Source organism: Aegilops tauschii, chromosome 3 (assembly GCF_002575655.3).
Source record: "Aegilops tauschii subsp. strangulata cultivar AL8/78 chromosome 3, Aet v6.0, whole genome shotgun sequence".
NCBI classification, from domain to species: Eukaryota; Viridiplantae; Streptophyta; class Magnoliopsida; order Poales; family Poaceae; genus Aegilops; species Aegilops tauschii.
Genome location: NC_053037.3, coordinates 258,254,729 through 258,278,791, shown reverse-complemented (window position 1 = coordinate 258,278,791; position 24,063 = coordinate 258,254,729).

Genomic DNA, 24,063 nt, shown 5'->3' with positions numbered 1-24,063 from the left:
TCATCGCGAGGGCGAGCTTCCTCGGCCTTTTGATCGTGGGCATGCTCCCTGTCTGTAATAAATTAAGGCGAACCCCGCAAGAGGCACGTCAGAAGACTGATGCCCATTATATTTCGAAAGAAAAAGCCACCGGTGTTGGGTCACACCCTTCCCCCGGTACTCCTCCACGGGGTTTCCGACCCCACTTCTCCCACTCATCACGGTACTCTACGTTCTCAGGACCCGGCCCTCGAGTACGTCTCAGCCGCCACTAGTATGCCAGGTCGCGATGCCGTGGTCAAGGCCAGGGGGTCAGGGCTCGAGAGCGAGTAGGAGCCCCTGAGTCGCGATGCTCAAGGCCCCCCTTTTTACGTCCAAGCGATTTGCATGAGAAAGGAGTGGCTCACCCCATGGGGGTCCCTAGGAGGGGTTGTGCCCAGTGGTACACGGTGTATGGAGTGATTCCACTTAACCCTTCATGAGCTGGGACGTTGTTTGATCACGGCGCGTTCTTCTGGGGCGGTGAGGTGTCGGCAGAGCCCCTCGAGGTCCTGTCTCCGAAGGCTCCTGCACATTAGTTAGTCGTCAAAAACAAGGGGCGTCCATGCTTGCTGATCTGCCCGTGACCGTTCTACGAGAATACGTGCACGGGGCCGGCCCGTGAGCCAAAGCTCAGTCTCTTAGATTTGTCAGCCCTGCAGGGACGGACCCGAGCGCTCAGCAATCTTGCCACTTCATACCGAAAGATATGACACAAGCTCTGAGCATGTCTTCAAGGATTTGATTGACTCTCTCGACTTGGACACTTGTTTGAGGATGGAAAGTCGTGCTGAAACGAATGTTGGTGCCCATGGACTTCTGGGAAGAGTCCCAGAACTTGGAAGTGAAGATGCTTCCACGATCTGTAGAGATCAGCTGAGGGATTCCATCCAACGAGACAATTCTAGAGGTGTATAGCTCTGCCAACTGAGCTGCCGTGATAGATTCTTTGATTGGAAGGAAATGAGCCACTTTTGTAAGCTTGTCAATGACAACGAAGATAGCATCATTCCCACACTTGGACTTGGGAAAGCCAGTGATGAAGTCCATTTCGATATGATCGAACCTCCATTCCGGAATAGCAAGAGGTTGGAGGAGACCAGCTGGTCGTTGATGTTCTTCTTTCACCCTTTGACAGACATCACATTCATTCACGAATTGAGCAATCTCTCGCTTCATACGAGTCCACCAATATGACTGCTTGAGTTCATGGTACATCTTCGAACTGCCTGGGTGGATGGAAAGAAGATAATTGTGCGCTTCGTTCATTATGACCTTCCTGAGATCACCTTTTGGAACAACAATCCGGTCCTCGAAGAATAAGGTGTCCTTGTCATCAATGCGATAGCACCTGTATTTGGGAAGGCCCTTGTCAACACCATGTTTCACCTTCTTCACCATGGTATCAAGGAGTTGTGCCTCACGAATTTGGTCTTCCACAGTTGGAGTGACTTGAAGGTTGGCAAGAAAACCTTGAGGAACAACTTGGAGGTTGAGCTTGCGGAAAGCTTCACAAAGATCATGTTGGGATGGCTTGAGAATTAAGCTGTTGCAATATGCCTTTCTGCTCAACGCATCTACAATCACATTAGCCTTGCCTGGAGTGTACTTAATGCTTGGATTGTACTCTTGGATCATTTAGACCCAACGAGTTTGCCGGAGGTTGAGGTTGGGTTGAGTGAAGATATATTTGAGGCTCTTGTGATCGGTGAAAATGTCCACTTGCCTTCCCAACAAGAGATGTCTCCATGTTATTAATGCATGGACAACTGCCGCCAACTCAAGATCGTGAGTGGGGTAGTTCCTTTCATTTGGCTTCAACTGACGAGAAGTATAGGACACAACTTTCTTCTCTTGCATTAACACAGCACCGAGACCTTGCAACGAGGCATCACAGAAAACTTCGTATGGCTTGGACTCATCAGGAGGAGTTAGGACCGGAGCTGTGACGAGTTTCTCTTTTAGAGTGTTGAAAGCAACGTCACACTCAGGAGTCCAGGAGTACTTGACATGCTTCTGGAGGAGGTTGGAAAGAGGCTTAGCAATCTTTGAGAAGTTCTCAACAAATCTTCGGCAATAGCTTGCAAGCCCAAGGAAACTGCGGAGCTGCTTGACATTCTGAGGAGGCTCCCAGTTGACAATTGCAGAAACCTTCTACGGATTAACAGAAATGCCCTTGACGGAGATGATGTGACCAAGGTAAAGAACTTCATCAAGCCAAAACTCACATTGTAACATCCCAATTTTCCTAAATTAGGATGTTAATAGATCACTCATATGCATATCATATTTTCCATGCATTATTTGCTCTTCTGCAATATTCTTTTCATTATGCAACTAAAGGCAATTTATTGGAGTGGAGATAACATGACTTCTCCCCTGTTTTAAAAATGTTCATAATTTCCAGAATATTATTTCCACTTATCTGATATGTTCTGGTATTTTTCTTATTCTCCAAAATATTTTATTTGACTGTTTTGTTGCTGTTTTGTGTGGCCTATTGCATAAAACCTATTTTCAAAAAATGCATTGAGTAGGAACTAGTTGTTCCTGTAGTTTATATTACATGTATATATTTTACTGTGTGTCTAGGTATTTTCCCTAGATTTTATTCTGGTGAATGTTTTTATTTTAGTTTTGTTTTTGTTGTAGCAGTTCTTTAAAAACAAAACACAGCATGCAGCGCTGCAACACTGCAGCCACGCGAGCCAGCACCGTAGGCCACCTAACCCCGCAATGCCCGCGGCCCAATCTCCCGCGCCTCCAGCCACCGAAGCGGACACCGCACCTGACCCATGCCGTAACCCGACCCGCCGCCTCTTCCGCTGACCCGCAGGCCCCACGCGCCCTGTTCCTGTGCTTCCCCGAGCCGGAGACCAAGCCGCACCGCGAGCAACCACGGCCGAGCCTGAGTCGAGCTCGTGCGCTAGGTCCACCCCGTGCACGTCCGAGACCCCGTACGCGAGCCCAGCTCCGCGATGACCCCGCATCCCCTTCCCCGATCTCTCTCGTTGCCGCACGTGCGAGATAGGGTGGAAGGCATCTCGCTGTGGAGCTCGAGCCGCCGCCATCGTCGCCAGTCGTTTCCGCCGCCGTAAGGACACCACCGGCCACACCGTTCACTCCCCTCGACCCTTTGCTCAACGCCGCACTTTGCTGACATGTTTTTTTGTCGCCAGAATCGCAGCGGAGCGAGCCAGCCGAGCGAACCCGACTTCGCCAGAGCACGCAGGAGTTCAGGAACTTGCCACCGCCGCTCGAGGGAGCCCGTCGCCATTGAACACGGCCACTACCTCCGCCGCTCGACGCCACACCCATCCGTCACTTCGCTCTCGCCGGAGAACCGCCGCCGCCATTCCTCTGTTATGGTGAGCACACGCGCACAGCGAAGCCATCGGCCAGTCGCCAAGCGCCACACAGCAGTTAGCTACAGGATACGCACAAGAGTTCTCTACAGGACCAGGCGATTTCTATTTTTTTTTTGTTTTTAGATTTTCCTCAAATCTTCAAATTGCTATATCTCCTATTCTATATATCCAAATTAGGTGATTCTTTTTCCTATGATCTCACAAAAATCAGCACATTATCACAGTACCAACTTTGCACATGTTTGCACCTTTCAAATTTGAACTCGTTCGGATTTGAATCAAATCTTCCAGAGGCCGTAACTTCCCAACGGTTTAACGAAATTTAGTGATTCTTTTGCATTGTGACCGTAGTGCAATTTAAGTGCTGTTAAGATTCTATTGTTGAGTTTTAAAAATGGTTTTCTTGCTGTTGCTTTTGTTTTGGTTCTATTCCTGTTCCGGTGATTGATTCGTTGAATTGTGTGAAACGTGTAGATTGTCCGGAGTACGACGCGAGCTATTGTCAGGACTTTGACTTTATGAACTAGAACCAAGGCAAGTTACATGTTGATCATCCTTTACCTATTGTTTCCTATGCATGTAGTTATATCACACTATGAATATATGCATGTATAGGAGTATTATATATTTTTGGCTATGCTGTTGAGCTATCTTCCCGTCATTGCACGTGCTAGTTGTAGTTTGCTATGCTTTGTAGACAGGGGTGGTTCGAGTATTCATTGAGCTTATGTGAGGATTATATATATATATAACAATTGAGTAGTAACTCAGGATTTAACTCACCTCTGGGTGGAAGTGGTATTGCTTTGTATTGAGGGAAGGCATCATGGGGTCTTGCACCTTTTCTAAGGCCATGCGCTCATGAGAGTGCACCCTAAGTGGAATGCCGCCCAGGCACAAAAAGATCAGACAGACTTAGTGACTAGTAGCTTCCATGCGCAACCACTAGCTAAATGGGCTCTGGCTTAGTTGAGTAGGTTGTTTGATCCTCGCCCAGGTAAGCTAGCAGATGTAGATATGAGTAGGTGTACCGGCTGCCGGTGGGTGGAGGTGACTACTTCTGAAAGACTTCGTCTCAATCTTCGGGTTGAGTCTAGTTGGTAAGGTGAGCAAAACTCTGCAGAGTATTAAAACTAATCATGATTAGCGGTCTCCCCGGTTATGGACAAGTTTGAGCGACTATGCCATTACAGTTGTTGGATGATCTTGACAGATGTGACACTTAATAATATTTGTGGGAAAACTTAATAATGGGTAGGTTGGAATTGGAGCTGCCAATTCAACCTTGTGTATTTAATTGTAGTAATAAAAGAACTAAATAAAAATTTGACTATTAGGTAGTTATGAGGACAAAATCAGCTTTCTGCAAAATAAACCTTCAAGCCTTCCTTTTGTTATACTATGCATATACATGTAGGTCTGCTATATTATTGCTCCTATGTAACTTGCCAATACATTCAAAGTATTGACATGTATGGCCGCAACGTTTCATGATGCAGGATATTCAGACGAAGAGTAAGGTACCATTAGGGTCGCGAGTCTGCACTCAACATCGCCAGTGGGCTATGATGGGACTCATCGTTATTTTCTGCTACTTTCCGTTGTTTGATTGAATAAAGCTAGCCATGTGCTATGCAGATTGTTTTAGTTTATACATTCTGGATCATACGTTGTAATAAATGATGCACTTGCTATTCTGGTATTCATCTATACTGTGTGTGCTAGCAAGTTTGATCCAGGGACTAGCACGGTAAGCACAGAGACTAATATCCTTCGAGGTTTGGTCGTTACAGATGGTATCAGAGCAGTGTGTTGACTGTAGGACGTGACCCTAAAAAAGGATTAGAAAAGCCATAGGAGGGAAAATTATTTTACCAACTAGTTATACTTCTTACTGTTTATTAGTGTACCCCCTCAAGTATGTTGAACCCATTCATGCTTATTTTATATTGCAACGTTATCGTGTTAGTGTATCTGATTATGCCCACTTTCGTGGTATGAAGATACTAGATTGTTTGCTTGATTGGTAGTTTGTTTGTTAAATTATATCTTGTCGAATTTATTCGACTATATATATATATAATATTATAATGTTTGTTGTTTGTTGTTTGTTTGTTGGTGTTATTCGTTGTTGTGTTTTATTGCCTTTGATCATATTATGCATATGGGTAGAATATATTTATATATACATAGCCTTGGCCCTATTATATCTATAACTCATCTATATATTCTTGCCAACCAAAACCCTTAGTATGCCTATTAGAGTGAGTTCCCCGGGAGCTGAGATGATAGCAGGTGTTGGTTGTCATCAGTTGACCTTGTCTATTGGGAAGCATGAGTTTCCTACAGATTTGATTATATTGAAGTCACAAGGTCTGGATATTATTTTGGGTATGGACTGGATGATAAAGTATGAGGGTCTTATTGATTGTGCCGGTCGATCTATTACTCTCCTTGCACCAGGAGGGAAGAGGATCGAATATGTATGTAAGTATAAGCATAAGCAGGTACAGGTGAACTCTCTTAAGGGGGGTAGCCTGGAAGAGGTGCCAGTTGTGAGGGATTATCTAGATGTGTTTCCAGAGGAGTTGCTAGGTATGCCACTAGATAGAGATATTGAGTTTCTTATTGATTTAATACCAGGCACCGGACCTATTGCAAAGAGACCATATAGAATGCCTCCTCAAAGGTTTGTCAGAATTGAAGAAGCAGATAAGAGAATTGCAGGCACAAGGATTTGTTCGCCCAAGTTCATCACCTTGGGGAGCTCCAGTTTTGTTTGTAGAGAAGAAGGATGGAACCTTGAGGATGTGTGTTGATTATCGTTCTCTGAATGAGGTAACCATTAAGAATAAGTATCCTTTGCCTATGCTAAATGATCAATTTGACCAGTTGGAGGGAGCTACTGTGTTTTCTGAGATTGATCTTTGTTCTGGTTATCATCAATTAAAGATTCGTGAGCAAGATATTCCAAAGACTTCTTTTACTACGAGGTATGGGTTGTATGAATATACTGTTATGTCATTTGGATTGACTAATGCTCCTGCATACTTCATGAATATGATGAACAAGGTGTTTATGGAGTTCTTGGATAAATTTGTGGTTGTTTTCATTGATGATATATTGGCGTTCTCCAAGAATAAGCAAGGGCATGAGGTGCATCTGCGTTTGGTATTGGAGAAATTGAGGGAACATGAATTGTGTGCCAAGTTCAGCAAATGTGAATTTTGGCTGGATGAGGTAGCATTCCTTGGACATGTTGTGTCAGGTAATGGAGTTGCAGTTGACCCATCTAAGGTTGCTGCAATTACAGAGTGGGAGACACCCACGACAGTTGGGGAGATTCGCAGCTTTTTGGGCCTCGCATGATATTACAAGAGATTTATGGAGAACTTTTCGAAGATTGCAAAGCCTATAACTGAATTGTTGAAGAAAGAGAAGAAGTTTGTTTGGACTGATGAATGTGAAGCCATCTTTCAGGAATTGAAGCAACGTTTGGTTACAACACCAGTCTTAACTTTGCCAGATATACACAAGGACTTCCAGGTATATTGTGATGCTTCTTGTCAAGGACTTGGAGGTGTTTTGATGCAGGAAGGTAAAGTTGTGTCATATGCTTCACGTCAGCTTAAGAATCATGAGCATAATTATCCTACACATGATTTGGAGTTAGCCTTAGTTGTGCGTGCATTGAAAACTTGGAGGCCATATCTTATTGGTAATCATTGTGATATATTTACTGATCATAAGAGCTTGAAGTATATTTTCACTCAGAAGGATTTGAACCTCAGGCAGAGGAGATGGTTGGAGCTTATTAAGGATTATGATTTGAATGTGCAGTATCATCCTGGAAAGGCTAATGTTGTTGCTGATGCGTTGAGTCGTAGGAGCCATGCTAATGCAATTAATGTTGATAATATGCCACCCGAGTTTTGTGAGCAATTCAGAAATCTCAGGTTGGAGATGGTTCCTAAGGGATATTTGGCAACACTTGAGGTAAAACCTACTTTACTTGACAGGACCAGAGAAGCTCAAAAGGGTGATAAGGAGATTGCTGGGATAAAGGAGAACATGGTTAAAGGTAAGGCAGAAGGTTTCCATGAGGATGAACATGGAGCCATATGGTTTGAGAAGCGTATTTGTGTACCTCAAGATGCAGATATATGGAAGTTAATTCTTTAGGAGGCGCATGATTCACCTTATTCTATTCACCCAGGTAATACTAAGATGTATTTGGATTTGAGGGAAAGATTTTGGTGGCCTAGCCTGAAGAGGGAAATTGCTGGATATATTGTAACATGTGATGTGTGCCAGAGAGTTAAAGAAGAACATCAGAGACCAGCAGGTTTGTTACAACCATTGCCTATACCTGATTGGAAGTGGGATGAGATTGGTATGGATTTCATTACAGGTCTACCCAGGACTCGGTCAACTTATGATTCTAGTTGGGTAGTTGTTGATCGTTTGACAAAGGTTGCTCACTTCATCCCGGTAAAGACTACTTATACCAGTGCTCAGCTAGCAAAGATTTATATGTCTAAAATTGTTTGTCTGCATGGAGTTCCAAGGAAGGTAGTGTCTGATAGAGGTACTCAGTTCACATCCAAATTTTGTTGTCAGTTGCATGAATCCCTGGGCACCAGGCTGGAGTTCAGTACAACTTTCCATCCACACATAGATGGGCAGACAAAGAGGGTAAACCAGATTTTTGGAGGATATGTTGAGAGCATGTGTTTTGGACTACGGGTCCAGTTGGGATGATAATTTACCTTATGCAGAGTTCTCATATAATAACAGTTATCAGGCTAGTCTGAAGATGGCACCGTTTGAGGTATTGTATGGTAGGAAGTGCAGGACACCATTGATGTGGGATGAGGTTGGAGAGCGTCAATTCTTTGGACCAAACTTGATCAGAGATGCTGAGGAGAAGTTCGAGTTGATTCATGATAGGCTGAAGATAGCACAGTCCAGATAGAAGAATTATGCAGATGCAAAAGGTAAGGAGGTGACATATGAGGTAGGAGACAGTGCATATCTTAGAGTTTCACCACTTCGTGGAATTAAGAGGTTTGGAATCAAGGGTAAGTTAGCACCACGTTTTGTGGGGCCTTACAAGATCTTGGAGCGTAGAGGAGAGGTAGCTTATCAGCTGGAGTTGCTAGAAGCCTTGTCTGGAGTTCATAATGTGTTACATGTATCTCAGTTGAAGAAGTGCCATGCAGAGATGATGGATGTTCCATTGAGGGACACAGTGCCACTTGAGGCAATTCAATTGGAGAGTGATTTGACATATGAGGAGAAGCCTGTTAAGATTCTGGAGACACCAGAGAGAGTTACTCGCACTAAGACAATCAGGTTATGCAAGGTTTAGTGGGATCATCATACTGAGGAAGAAGCTAACTGGGAATGAGAGGAAGATCTGACGCAGGATCACCCACACCTATTTGCTAGCCACTCGAGGGCTAGATTCATCTTAAGGGGGTAGGTTTGTAACATCCCAATTTTCCTAAATTAGGATGTTAATAGATCACTCATATGCATATCATATTTTCCATGCATTATTCACTCTTCTTCGATATTCTTTTCATTATGCAACTAAAGGCAATTTATTGGAGTGGAGATAACATGACTTCTCCCCTGTTTTGAAAATGTTCATAATGTCCAAAATATTATTTCCAGTTATCTGATATGTTCTGGTATTTTTCTTATTCTCCAAAATATTTTATTTGACTGTTTTGTTGCTGTTTTGTGCGGCCTATTGCATAAAACCTATTTTAAAAAATTGCATTAGAGTAGGAACTAGTTGTTCCTGTAGTTTATATTACGTGTATATATTTTACTGTGTGTCTAGGTATTTTACCTAGATTTTATTTCGGTGTATGTTTTTATTTTAGTTTTGTTTTCGTTGTAGCAGTTCTTTAAAAACAAAAAATAACACGCAGCACCGCAGCACTGCAGCCACGCGGCCCAGCACCGCGGCCCACCTAACCCCGCACTGCCCGCGGCCCAGTCTCCCGCGCCTCCAGCCGCCGAAGCGGTACACCGCACCCGACCCATGCCGTAACCCGACCCGCCTCCTCTGCCACTAACCCACGGGCCCACGCGCCCTATTCCTCTGCTTCCCCGAGCCGGAGTCCGCGCCGCACCACGAGCAACCACGGCCGAGCCCGAGTCGAGCTCGTGCGCCAGGTCCACCCCGTGCACGCCCGAGACCCCGTACGCGAGCCCAGCTCATAGATGAACCCCGCATCCCCTTGCTCGATCTCTCTTGTTTCCACACGCGCGAGCTAGGGCGGAACACATCTCGCTGTGGAGCTCGAGCCGCCGCCATCTTCGCCGGCCGTTTCTGCCGCCGTAAGGACACCACCGGCCACACCGTTCACGCCCCTCGACCCTCTGCTCAACGCCGCACCTTGCTGGCATATTTTTTTGTCGCCAGAATCGCAGCGGAGCGAGCTGCCCGAGGGAACCCGGCTTCGCTGGAGCACGCCGGAGTTCAGGAACTCGCAACCGCCACTCGAGGGAGCCCCGTCGCCATTGAACACCGCCACTACCTCCACCGCTCGACGCCACACCCATCCGTCACATCGCCCTCACCGGAGAACCGCCGCGCCGACGCCCGAGACCGTCGTCGTTGTTCCTCTATTATCATGAGCACACGCGCACAGCAAAGCCATCGACCAGTCGCCAAGCGCCACATGGCAGTTAGCTACAGGACCCGCATAGGAGTTCTCTATAGGACCACGCGATTTCTATTGCTGTTTTTGTTTTTTTTAGATTTTCCTCAAATCTTCAAATTGCTATATCTCCTATTCTATATATCCAAATTAGGTGATTCTTTTTCCTATGATCTCACAAAAATCAGCACATTATCACAGTACCAACTTTGCACATGTTTGCACCTTTCAAATTTGAATTCCTTCGAATTTGAATCAAATCTTTCGAAGGCCGTTACTTCCCAACCGTTTAACGAAATTTAGTGATTCTTTTTGCATTGTGACCGTAGTGCAATTTAGGTGCTGTTAATATTCTGTTGTTGAGTTTTAAAAATGGTTTTATTGCTGTTGGTTTTGTTTTGGTTCTATTCATGTTCTGGTGATTGATTTGTTGAATTGCGTGAAACATGTAGATTGTCCACAGTGCGACGCGAGCTATTGTCAGGAGTGTGACTTTCTGAACCAGAACCAAGGCAAGTTACATGTTGATCATCCTTTACCTATTGTTTCCTATGCATGTAGTTATATTACACTATGAATATATGCATGTACAGGAGTATTATATATTTTTGGCTATGCTGTTGAGCTATCTTCCCGTCATTGCACGTGGTAGTTGTAGTTTGCTATGCTTTGTAGACGGGGGTGATTCGAGTATTCATTGAGCTTATTTGAGGATTATATATATATAACAATTGAGTAGTAACTCAGGATTTAACTCACCTCTAGGCGGAAGTGGTATTGCTTGGTGTTGAGGGAAGGCATCATGGGGTCTTGCACCTTTTCTAAGGCCATGTGCTCATGAGAGTGCACCCTAAGTGGAATGCCGCCCAGGCACAAAAATATCAGACAGACTTAGTGACTAGTAGCTTCCATGCGCAACCACTAGCTAAATGGGCTCTGGCTTAGTTGAGTAGTTTGTGGGATCCTCGCCCGGGTAAGCTAGCAGATGTAGATATGAGTAGGTGTACCGGCTGCCGGTGGGTGGAGGTGACTACTTCTGAAAGACTTCGTCTCAATCTTCGGGTTGAGTCTAGTGGGTAAGGTGTGCAAAACTATGCAGAGTATTAAAACTAATCATGATTAGCCGTGTCCCCGGTTATGAACAAGTTTGAGCGACTATGCCATTACAGTTGTTGGATGATCTTGACAGATGTGACACTTAATAATATTTGTGGGAAAACTTAATAATGGGTAGGTTGGAATCGGAGCTGCCAATTCAACCTTGTGTATTTAATTGTAGTAATAAATGAACTAAATAAAAATTTGACTATTAGGTAGTTACGAGGACAAAATCAACTTTCAGCAAAATAAACCCTCAAGCCTTCCTTTTGTTATACTATGATATACATGTAGGTTTGCTATATTATTGCTCCTATGTAACTTGCCAATACATTCAAAGTATTGACCTATATGGCTGCAACATCTCATGTTGCAGGATATTCAGACGAAGAATAAGGTACCGTTAGGGTCGCGAGTCTGCACTCAGCATCGCCAGTGGGCTATGATGGGACTCGTTGTTATTTTCTACTACTTTCCGCTGTTTGATTGAATAAAGCTAGCCATGTGCTATGCAGATTGTTTTATTTTATACATTCTGGATCATACGTTGTAATAAATGATACACTTGCTATTCTGGTATTCATCTATACTGTGTGTGCTAGCAAGTTTGAAATAGGGACTAGCACGGTAAGCACAGAGACTCAAATCCTTCGAGGTTTGGTCGTTACAGATGGTATCAGAGCAGTGTGTTGACTGTAGGACGTGACCCTATAAAACGGATTAGAAAAGCCATAGGAGTGAAAATTATTTGATCAACTAGTTATACTTCTTACTGTATATTAGTTAACCCCCTCAAGTATGTTGAACTGATAAGTAGGAACTAGAGCTGAGACCACCATTCATGCTTGTTTTATATTGCAACATTATCGTGTTAGTGTATCTGATTATGCCCACTTTCGTGGCATGAAGATACTAGTTTGTTTGCTTGATTGCTAGTTTGTTTGTTAAATTATATCTTGTCGAATTTATTCGACTATATATATATATAATATTATAACGTTTGTTGTTTGTTGTTTGTTTGTTGGTGTTATTCGTTGTTGTGTTTTATTGCCTTGATCATATTATGCATACGGGTAGAATATATTTATATATACATAGCCTTGGCCCTATTATATCTATAGCTCATCAATATATTCTTGCCAACCAAAACCCTTAGTATGCCTATTAGAGTGAGTTCCCCGGGAGCTGAGATGATAGCAGGTGTTGGTTGTCATCAGTTGACCTTGTCTATTGGGAAGCATGAGTTTCCTACAGATTTGATTATATTGAAGTCACAAGGTCTGGATATTATTTTGGGTATGGACTGGATGATAAAGTATGAGGGTCTTATTGATTGTGCCGGTCGATCTATTACTCTCAATGCACCAGGAGGGAAGAGGATCAAATATGTATGTTAGTATAAGCACAAGCAGGTACAGGTGAACTCTCTTAAGGGGGGTAGCCTGGAAGAGGTGCCAGTTGTGAGGGATTATCTAGATGTGTTTCCAGAGGAGTTGCCAGGTATGCCACCAGATAGAGCTATTGAGTTTCTTATTGATTTAATACCAGGCACTGGACCTATTGCAAAGAGACCATATAGGATGCCTCCTCAAGAGTTGGAGGAATTGAAGAAGCAGATAAGAGAATTGCAGGCACAAGGATTTATTCGCCCAAGTTCATCACCTTGGGGAGCTCAAGTTTTGTTTGTAGAGAAAAAGGATGGAACCTTGAGGATGTGTGTTGATTATCGTTCTCTGAATGAGGTAACCATTAAGAATAAGTATCCTTTGCCTATGATAAATGATCTATTTGACCAGTTGGAGGGAGCTACTGTGTTTTCTAAGATTGATCTTCATTCTGGTTATCATCAATTAAAGATTCGTGAGCAAGATATTCCAAAGACTGCTTTTACTATGAGGTATGGGTTGTATGAATATACTGTTATGTCATTTGGATTGACTAATGCTCCTGCATACTTCATGAATATGATGAACAAGGTGTTTATGGAGTTCTGGGATAAATCTTTGGTTGTTTTCATTGATGGTATATTGGTGTTCTCCAAGAATAAGCAAGAGCATGAGGTCCATCTGCGTTTGGTATTGGAGAAATTGAGGGAACATCAATTGTATGCCAAGTTCAGCAAATGTGAGTTTTGACTGGATGAGGTAGCATTCCTTGGACATGTTGTGTCAGGTAATGGAGTTGCAGTTGACCCATCTAAGGTTGCTGCAGTTACAGAGTGGGAGACACCCACGACAGTTGGGGAGGTTCGCAGCTTTTTGGGCCTTGCAGGTTATTACAAGAGGTTTATTGAGACCTTTTCCAAGAGTGCAAAGCCTATGACTGAATTGTTGAAGAAAGAGAAGAAGTTTGTTTGGACTGATGAATGTGAAGCCATCTTTCAGGAATTGAAGCATCGTTTGGTTACAACACTAGTCTTAACTTTGCCAGATATACATAAGGACTTCCAGGTATATTGTGATGCTTCTTGTCAAGGACTTGGAGGTGTTTTGATGCAGGAAGGTAAAGTTGTTTCATATGCTTCACGTCAATTTAAGAATCATGAGCATAATTATCCTACACATGATTTGGAGTTAGCCTTAGTTGTGCATGCATTGAAAACTTGGAGGCCATATCTTATTGGTAATCATTGTGATATATTTACAGATCATAAGAGCTTGAAGTATATTTTCACTCAGAAGGATTTGATCCTCAGGTAGAGGAGATGGTTGGAGCTTATTAAGGATTATGATTTGAATGTGCAGTATCATCCTGGTAAGGCTAATGTTGTTGCTGATGCGTTGAGTCGTAGGAGCCATGCTAATGCAATTAATGTTGATAATATGCTACCCGAGTTATGTGAGCAGTTCAGGAATCTCAGGTTGGAGATGGTTCCTAAGGGATATCTGGCAACACTTGAGGTAAAACCTACTTTACTTGACAGGATCAGATAAGCTCAAAAGGGTGATAAGGAGATTGTTGGGATAAAGTAGAATATGGTTAAAGGTAAGGCAGAAGGTTTCCATGAGGATGAACATGGAGCCATATGGTTTGAGAAGCGTATTTGTGTACCTCAAGATGTAGATATCAGGAAGTTAATTCTTCAGGAGGCGCATGATTCACGTTATTCTATTCACCCAGGTAATACTAAGAAGTATTTGGATTTGAGGGAAAGATTTTGGTGGCCTAGCCTGAAGAGGGAAATTTCTTGATATATTGCAACATGTGATGTGTGCCAAAGAGTTAAAGCAGAACATCAGAGACCAGCAGGTTTGTTACAGCCATTGCCTTTACCTGATTGGAAGTGGGATGAGATTGCTATGGATTTCATTACAGGTATACCCAGGACTCGGCCAGCTTAAGATTCTATTTGGGTAGTTGTTGATCGTTTGACTAAGGTTGCTCACTTCATCCTGGTAAAGACTACTAATACAAGTGCTTAGCTAGCAAAGATTTATATGTCTAAAATTGTTTGTCTGCATGGAGTTCCAAGGAAGAGAGTGTATGATAGAGGTACTCAGTTCACATCCAAATTTTGGCGTCAGTTGCATGAATCCCTGGGCACCGGGCTGTAGTTCAGTATAGCTTTCCATGCATAGACAGATGGGCAGACAGAGAGGGTAAATCAGATTTTGGAGGATATGTTGAGAGCATGTGTTTTGGACTACGGGTCCAGTTGGGATGATAATTTACCTTATGCAGAGTTCACATATAATAACAGTTATCAGTCTAGTCTGAAGATGACACCGTTTGAGGTATTGAATGGTAGGAAGTGCAGGACACCATTGATGTGGGAAGAGGTTGGAGAGCGTCAGTTCTTTGGACCAGACTTGATCAGAGATGCTGAGGAGAAGGTCAAGTTGATTCATGACAGGCTGAAGATAGCACAGTCCAGACAGAAGAGTTATGTAGATGCAAAACGCAAGGAGGTGACATATGAGGTAGGAGACCGTGCATATCTTAGAGTTTCACCACTTCGTGGAATTAAGAGGTTTGGAATACAGGGTAAGTTAGCACCACGTTTTGTGGGGCCTTACAAGATCTTGGAGCGTAGAGGAGAGGTAGCTTATCAGTTGGAGTTGCCCAAAGCCTTGTCTGGAGTTCATAATGTGTTACATGTATCTCAGTTGAAGAAGTGCCATGCAGAGATGATGGATGTTCCATTGAGGGACATAGTGCCACTTGAGGCAATTCTGTTGGAGAATGATTGACATATGAGGAGAAGCCTGTTAAGATTCTGGAGACAGCAGAGAGAGTTACTCACACCAAGACAATCTGGTTATGCAAGTTTAGTGGGGTCATCATACTGAGGAAGAAGCTAACTGGGAATAAGAGGAAGATCTCACGCAGGATCACCCACACCTATTTGCTAGCCAGCTCGAATCTCGAGGGCGAGATTCATCTTAAGGGGGGTAGGTTTGTAACATCCCAATTTTCCTAAATTAGGATGTTAATAGATCACTCATTTGCATATCATATTTTCCATGCATTATTTGCTCTTCTGCAATATTCTTTTCATTATGCAACTAAAGGCAATTTATTGGAGTGGAGATAACATGACTTCTCCCCTGTTTTGAAAATGTTCATAATGTCCATAATATTATTTCCAGTTATCTGATATGTTTTGGTATTTTTCTTATTCCCCAAATTATTTTATTTGACTGTTTTGTTGTTGTTTTGTGTGGCCTATTGCATAAAACCTATTTTCAAAAATTGCATTAGAGTAGGAACTAGTTGTTCCTGTAGTTTATATTACGTGTATATATTTTACTGTGTGTCTAGGTATTTTCCCTAGATTTTATTCTGGTGTATGTTTTTATTTTAGTTTTGTTTTTGCTATAGCAGTTCTTTAAAAAACAAAACACAGCACGCAGCGCTGCAGCCACGCGGCCTAGCACTGCGGCCCACCTAACCCCGCACTGCCCGCGGCCCAGTCTCTCGCGCCTCCAGCTGCCGAAGCGGTACACCTCACCCGACCCACTAAGTCTGCTGCTGACTCGCGAGCCCCACGCGCCCTGTTCCTCTGCTTCCCCGAGCCGGAGACCGCGCCGCACCACGAGCAACCACGGCCGAGCCCGAGTCGACCTCGTGCGCCAGGTCCACCCTATGGACGCCCGAGACCCCGTACGCGAGCCCAGCTCCGCGATGAACCCCGGATCCCCTTCCCTGATCTCTCTCTTTGCCGCACGCGCGAGCTAGGGCGGAACGCATCTCGCTGTGGAACTCGAGCCGCCGCCGTCTTCGCCGGTCGTTTCCGCCGCCGTAAGGACACCACTGGCCACACCGTTCACTCCCCTCGACACTCCGCTCAATGCCGCACCTTGCTGACATATTGTTTTGTCGCCAGAATCGCAGCGGAGCGAGCTGCCCGAGCGAACCCAACTTCGTCGGAGAACGCCGGAGTTCAGGAATTCGCCACCGCCACTCGAGGGAGCCCTGTCTCCATTGAACACCACCACTACCTCCGCCGCTCGACGCCACAACCATCTGTCACTTCGCCCTCGCCGGAGAACCGCCGCGCCGACGCCCGAGACCGCCACCGCCGTTCCTCTGTTCTGGTGAGCACACACGCACAGCGAAGCCATCGACCGGTCGCCAAGCGCCACGTGGTAGTTAGCTACTGGACGCGCATAGGAGTTCGCTACAAGACCAGGCAATTTCTGTTGCTGTTTTTTTTATAGATTTTCCTCAAATCTTCAAATTGCTATATCTCCTATTCTATATATCCAAATTAGGTGATTCTTTTTCCTATGATCTCACAAAAATCAGCACATTATCACAGTACCAACTTTGCACATGTTTGCACCTTTCAAATTTGAATTCGTTCAGATTTGAATCAAATCATCCGGAGGCCATAACTTCCCAACCGTTTAACGAAATTTAGTGATTCTTTTTGCATTGTGACCATAGTGCAATTTAGGTGTTGTAGAGTTTTAAAAATGGTTTTATTGTTGTTGGTTTTTTTTGGTTATATTCATGTTCTGGTGATTGATTTGTTGAATTGCGTGAAACGTGCAGATTGTCCGCAGTGCGACGCGAGCTATTGTCAGGAGTGTGACTTTCTGAACCAGAACCAAGGCAAGTTACATGTTGATCATCCTTTACCTATTGTTTTCTAAGCATGTAGTTATATCACAATATGAATATATGCATGTATAGGAGTATTATACATTTTTGGCTATGCTGTTGAGCTATCTTCCTGTCATTGCACGTGGTAGTTGTAGTTTGCTATCCTTTGTAGACGGGGGAGGTTCGAGTATTCATTGAGATTATGTGAGGATTATATATATATATATATTTATATATATATATATGTATATAACAATTGAGTAGTAACTCAGGATTTAACTCACCTCTGGGCGGAAGTGGTATTGCTTGGTGTTGAGGGAAGGCATCATGGGGTCTTGCACCTTTTCTAAGGCCATGCGCTCATGAGAGTGCACCCTAAGTGGAATGCCGCCCAAGCACAAAAAGATCAGACAGACTTAGTGACTAGTAGCTTCCATGCGCAACCACTAGCTAAATGGGCTCTGGCTTAGTTGAGTAGGTTGTGGGATCCTCGCCCAGGTAAGCTAGCAGATGTAGATATGAGTAGGTGTACCGGCTGCCGGTGGGTGGAGGTGACTACTTCTGAAAGACTTCGTCCGAATCTTCAGGTTGACTCTAGTGGGTAAGGTGTGCAAAACTCTGCTGAGTATTAAAACTAATCATGATTAGCGGTGTCCCCGGTTATGGACAATTTTGAGCGACTATGCCATTACAGTTGTTGGATGATCTTGACAGATGTGACACTTAATAATATTTGTGGGAAAACTTAATAATGGGTAGGTTGGAATTGGAGCTGCCAATTCAACCTTGTGTATTTAATTGTAAGAACTAAATAAAAATTTGACTATTAGGTAGTTATGGGGACAAAATCAGCTTTCTGCAAAATAAACCCTCAAGCCTTCCTTTTGTTATACTATGCATATACATGTAGGTCTGCTATATTACTGCTCCTATACATTCAAAGTATTGACCTATATGGCTGCACGTCTCATGTTGCAGGATATTCAGACGACGAGTAAGGTACCATTAGGGTCGCGAGTCTGCACTCAGCATCGCCAGTGGGCTATGATGGGACTCATCGTTATTTTCTGCTACTTTCCATTGTTTGATTGAATAAAGCTAGCCATGTGCTATGCAGATTGTTTTATTTTATACATTCTGGATCATACGTTGTAATAAATGATGCACTTGCTATTCTGGTATTCATCTATACTGTGTGTGCTAGCAAGTTCGATCCAGGGACTAGCACAGTAAGCACAGAGACTCAAATCCTTTGAGGTTTGGTCGTTACACACATTTGGAGAACTTTGTGTAGAACTGATACTCTCTGACCTTGTCGAGCATCAATCGCAAATGCTTGGCATGATCCTTTCTATTCTTGGAGAAAACCAGGATATTATCGAGATACACCAGGACGAGTTCATTGGTGTAGGGGTTGAAGATGAAGTTCATCATGCGAGAGAATCTTGGAGGGGTATTTGCAAGTCCGAAAGACATGACAGTATATTCATAAGAACAAAAGCTTATTCTGAATGATGTCTTTGGGATATCTTCTTCACGAATGCGAATCTGGTGATAACCCATACGGAGGTCAAGCTTGGAAAACACCTTTTCCACCTTTGAGTTGCTCAAATAACTCGTTGATGTTGGGAAGTGGGTATTTATTCATGATTGTCTTCTTGTTCAATGGGCGGTAAACGACACAAAGTCGGTCCGTGCCATCTTTCTTCTGGACAAAGAGAACACCACAACCCCAAGGAGATAAGCTTGGTCTGATCAGACCCAGAAGTTCTTTTTCATCGAGCTGTTTCTTCAATGCTTTCAGCTCTTTTGGCCCAAGCTTGTATGGGCCCTTGCAAACGGGTTCTGTAACGGGCTCAAGGTCAATAACGAACTCAACTGGCCGGTGAGGAGGCATACCCGGAAGCTCTTCAGGAAAACATCTTGATACTCACAAACAACTGGAATGTGAGGAAATAGCATCGATCTCGCCTTTCTCATTGAGAGAGAACAACCGAATGGTGTCCCCACGAGCCGCAAAGATAATCACATCTTCAGACGGATGAGTCAATTTAATCTCCTTGGCAGGGCAATCAAGGAAAGCCTTGTGCTGAGAAAGCCAATCCATGTCGAGGATGAGATCAATATCGGACTCACCGAGAGCAATTGGAGAGGCCAGAAAAGAATAGTTGCCCATCTTGATATCCACGCCGGGAACTACAATATGGGAGCTCATGCGCATTCCCGGAGAAACACACGAAAATGATCTTGCAAAAACTCTGTGGGCAAATCATGCTTGGACAGGAAAGGTTTTGAAATGAAGCAATGCGATGCACCAGTATCAAATAAAACTTTTGCAGGAATATCATTAATTGGGAGATTACCCATGATCACTTGTGAAGAATCCTCTGTTTGAGCTGAATTCATCAAGTTCACCCTTGCGGACTTGGGATTGTGCTTGACAACTACATTGCTTGCTGACCTGACCGGAGGAGGAGGTGGAAGGTGTTTTTGGGTGCACTTGTTTGAGTAATGCCCTTTCAAACCACACATGTGGCAAGTGACCTCTGAAAGCGGACGTAAAGGTGGAGGAGGAGGACCACCTGTCCTCGGAGCCTGAGTCTGAGACTTGTTCTGATAGCCTGGGTTGGGTGGGTGGGAAGATCCACGACCACCTGAGTTCTTTTAATGGTAGGGATGACGAAACGGAGGAGGTGGAGGAAGCCAGAACTTCTGTTGCTTTGCTGCCACCTGAGAGGAAGAAGAAGACTGGACTGGATCCCTAATTCTCTTCTTTGAAGCCTCACACTTGAGTAGAGCAGCTTCTTGCTTGAGGGCCATGTTGTAGAACTGATCGAACTAAGTAGGCTCAACAAGAATGAGAGCTAACTACAGATCCTCTCTGAGGCCACCCCTGAAGTGATAGATCATGCTCTTTTCATCAGGAACGTCCTGTCTTGCAAAGCGAGCAAGCTTCTGAAACTAGATGTTGTATTGATATATGGACATGCTTCCTTGCTTGAGATTGCGAAATTCCTCACGCTTGCTCTCGAGAACACTTGTTGGAATGTGATGAGCTCGAAAGTCCTGGCAGAAGTTAGTCCAGGTAATCACTCGACCCCCGCTAGAATCTTTGTACTGCTGATACCAATCTGCTGCCTAGTCCTTGAGCTGAAAAGAAGCGAACTTGACGTAGTCCTCACGCCTGACATTGCTGCATTCAAAATGCTTATTGATGTCCACAAGACAATCATCGGCGTCCATGGCCTCAGCACAAGCGCTGAAAGACTTTGGCTGATTTGCAAGAAGCTGGTTGAGTGTAGCAAACTGAGGCTGATTGTTGAATTTCCCTTGACCCTAGTTTCCTTGGTTGCCTTGGCCTTGGTTGCGCTCTTGCACGAGCGGAAAAAGCATCTGGGTATTGGCGTTGGTGGCCGCCATCACAGCTTGCCATGCCTTCGGAGGCGGAGGAGGTGGTGGAGGTGGAGGGTTCGACTGCTCTCCATCAGTACGTTGCGGATTCAGACGCGTAGGAGGAGCCATCCTGAAGAAGGTGACATCCATTAGAACCACCATAGAAATGATAGGCAAGCTGAATCAACGGACAGACATGTGCAAAGAAGTCTTCACAATAAGCATCCGAACAGAGATTGAACGAATGCATTCCAAAGTCAATATTATACGACCATTTGAGTGAGAAGCCACTTGAAAAGAGATTGATGAATAAAACAACAAGGTACAACTGGAACAAATACATGGTAAGGATTCCCCAATCTCATACCAAATATCTGTCGGAAAGATAACTAAGAGCTACTTGAATTCCCACCTATTAACTCCCGAAACTTTCTTGTTATGCAATCTGGTGTTGGGGATACAGGGAGGCACAATATATATCACACAACTAACAAGCCCTACGCTCCAACTGTATCCATCCGTCAACACATAACCAAGAAAACTCCAGAAATCGTGTACCTCGACCTTCGAAAAGCATCCGATATATGTGATGTGGCAATACTCCCGAACTCCCTCCCCAGTACTGGGTGGCGTCGAGGTTATCTCACCACTAACTGCATATAAGAGATTTTCGATGTCGGCGAGCGCAGGTATGCCGGAACTGCAACGATAAAATTGTGACGACAACACCTCGGAGCTCAACTCCCCGGGACACTGCCACAACCCCTAAATGTTAGGAGGCACTAAGAACAATGTTCTTGTCACAACAATATCGGAACGATCCCAAGATACCTGCGTGATCCTAATTTTTTTAGTGAAAATGAGGAGAGGAAAGTCAAAACATCTACGTCAGGAGTCCTCACCAGAGCGACGAAGGGGGCTGAGGAGTAAAAAGAATCCTACTCTCCGATATATATAATCCTAAGACTCAAAATAGTTTTTCACTAGACTCAACAACGTCAGGGGTTCGATCAAGCAGGGGAGCTCCTAAGTCGGGATGGCTCTGATTACCAACTTGTAATGCCCAATATGCGACTATACTCCATATGTGTCGAGGCACGAATTGGGGTATAAGTGCATATTGGTATGGTCGCAAGAGTGGTTGAATCTTTGCTCATCTCATGTACTAAATAGATAGAATACGAGCTTTGGCTTACAATCGCCACTATGTCACACAATATCATCAAGTTATACAATCATCCAAGTTGAACACAAAGTCCGTCTATGGACGAAAACAAACGAATAAAAGACAACCACCCATGCTAAGTCCCGATCGACCCTACTGGGCACCACTACTGATCGTCCGGAATGGAAATGTAGTAACGGCCAAGGTCTTCATCAAACTCCCACTTGAGTTCAGTGGCATCACCTACGTTTGTCTTGTCGATACCTGCAACTGTGTTTGTAGTATCTGTGAGCCACGAGGACTCAGCAATCTCAAAACCCACGATATCAAGACTATTTAAGCTTAAAGGTAAGATGTGGTTATATGGTGGAGTTGCAGCGAGCACTAAGCAAATATGGTGGCTAACATACGAGTACAAGAGTAAGATGAGAAACTACGCAATAGACACAGAGCTAGAAGTGATCAAGAAGTGATCCTGAACTACTTGCGTTCAAACATAACCCCACCGTGTTCACTTCCCGACCCTTGTCGAAAAGAGACCATCATGGTTACACACGCGGTTGACGCATTTTAATTAAGTCAAGTGTCAAGTTCTCTACAACCGGATATTAACAAATTCCCAGCTGCCACATAACCGCGGGCATGGCTCTCGAAAGTTTAAACCCTGCAGGGGTGTCCCAACTTAGCCCATGACACGCTCACGATCCACGGAGACAATCCTCCATCGCGGGACCCTCCGATCAGACTCGGAATCTCAGTGCATAAGACATTTCAACAATGGTAAAACAAGTCCAGCAATACCTCCTGGCGTGCCGACACCCTGATAGTAGCCGCGCGTATCTCGTCTCAGGCCACGAAGGATTAGCTATGGTTACAGCGACAAAAAAACCCCAAGTTGCCACGGGGCGGCGCCGCAAGCTGCTCTAGTGTGGACCAACACTCATGAGGAGCAATGGCCCGGGGGTTGATTAAGTATCATCGGGTTAATTACTCCCTATGCAAGTTTTAGTTGTTATTAGGCAAATGGTAAAAGCAATGTTGGGACTTGCTGGAAGAGTTTTATTCAAAGCGAACTGTCAAGAGGGGCCCATAAACCCTCACCGTATTAGGGACGCAAAATCAAGGAACATAACACCGGTATGACGGAAACTAGGGCGGCAAGAGTGGAACAAAACACCGAGCAAAAGGCCAAGCCTTCCACCCTTTACCAAGTATATAGATGCATTAATTAAATAAGAGATATTGTGTTATCACAACATATCCATGTTCCGACATGGAACAACCTGCACTGCACCTGTAACTAGCAATGCTATAAGAGGGGCTGAGCAAAAGCGGTAACATAGCCAAACAACGGTTTGCTAGGAAGGTGGGTTAGAGGCTTGACATGGAAATATGGGAGGCTTGATAACAAGTGGTAGGTAGTGCGGCATAGCGATAGAACGAACAACTAGCAAGCAAAGATAGAAGTGATATCGGCGTAATGATCATCATGCCTGCAATGTTCTCAACGGTGTCGAAAGCTAGCTCCTCGTGAACATACTCGATAGGGTCCTCGTACTCAACCTTGTCTCTCGGAACTACCCAAAGAAAAGACAAGGATACAATAAACAACCACTCATGGCAAGAACATGTTCTATATGCAAGACTAACGAGGATGCATAAAAGAACGGTATGCACGGAGTTACGGATGTATCGGAACGAAGGGGACGGACAACGAGAGGGAAAACGGTGGAGTCATGAATAATATGGGAAGAATGTTGGTAACCCAAGCATGCCACTGGAAAGATTGAAAGATTTCGGTTGAAATCGATATGAAGATCACCGGAAACGGATGCACGGTTTGCAAATGACGAGCAAATCAAGCGATATGTGGAAAACAACAACATGATAACTTAGATGCATAGTATAAGTATGCTACAGCACCCAAACGTGAAAACAAAATACATGCCAGTGAAGTACAGGTGAAGCTCTATAAATCGTGAACACGGAGCTACTGCTAGAAACCCCTAGAACATGACTAAAACAGCATGGCAAAGATGCAAGGTTAGAGAGAGATGGCCTTGGAGTGATGCACACTTCACCACAACAATGTAATAACACAATGCACATGATGAGCATGATGAAATTCAACATGACAAGAAGCACAAATGCAACACTATGATGAGGCCAAATGCAACAATAAATTGCAAAAAGAAATATGACAAGGTAAGCATGGCAATGCAATGAGTAGAACAACATAACAAAACAAAATGAGCCCAAAAGATGGAACCCCAAATGGAATTGGATGGAGATCACC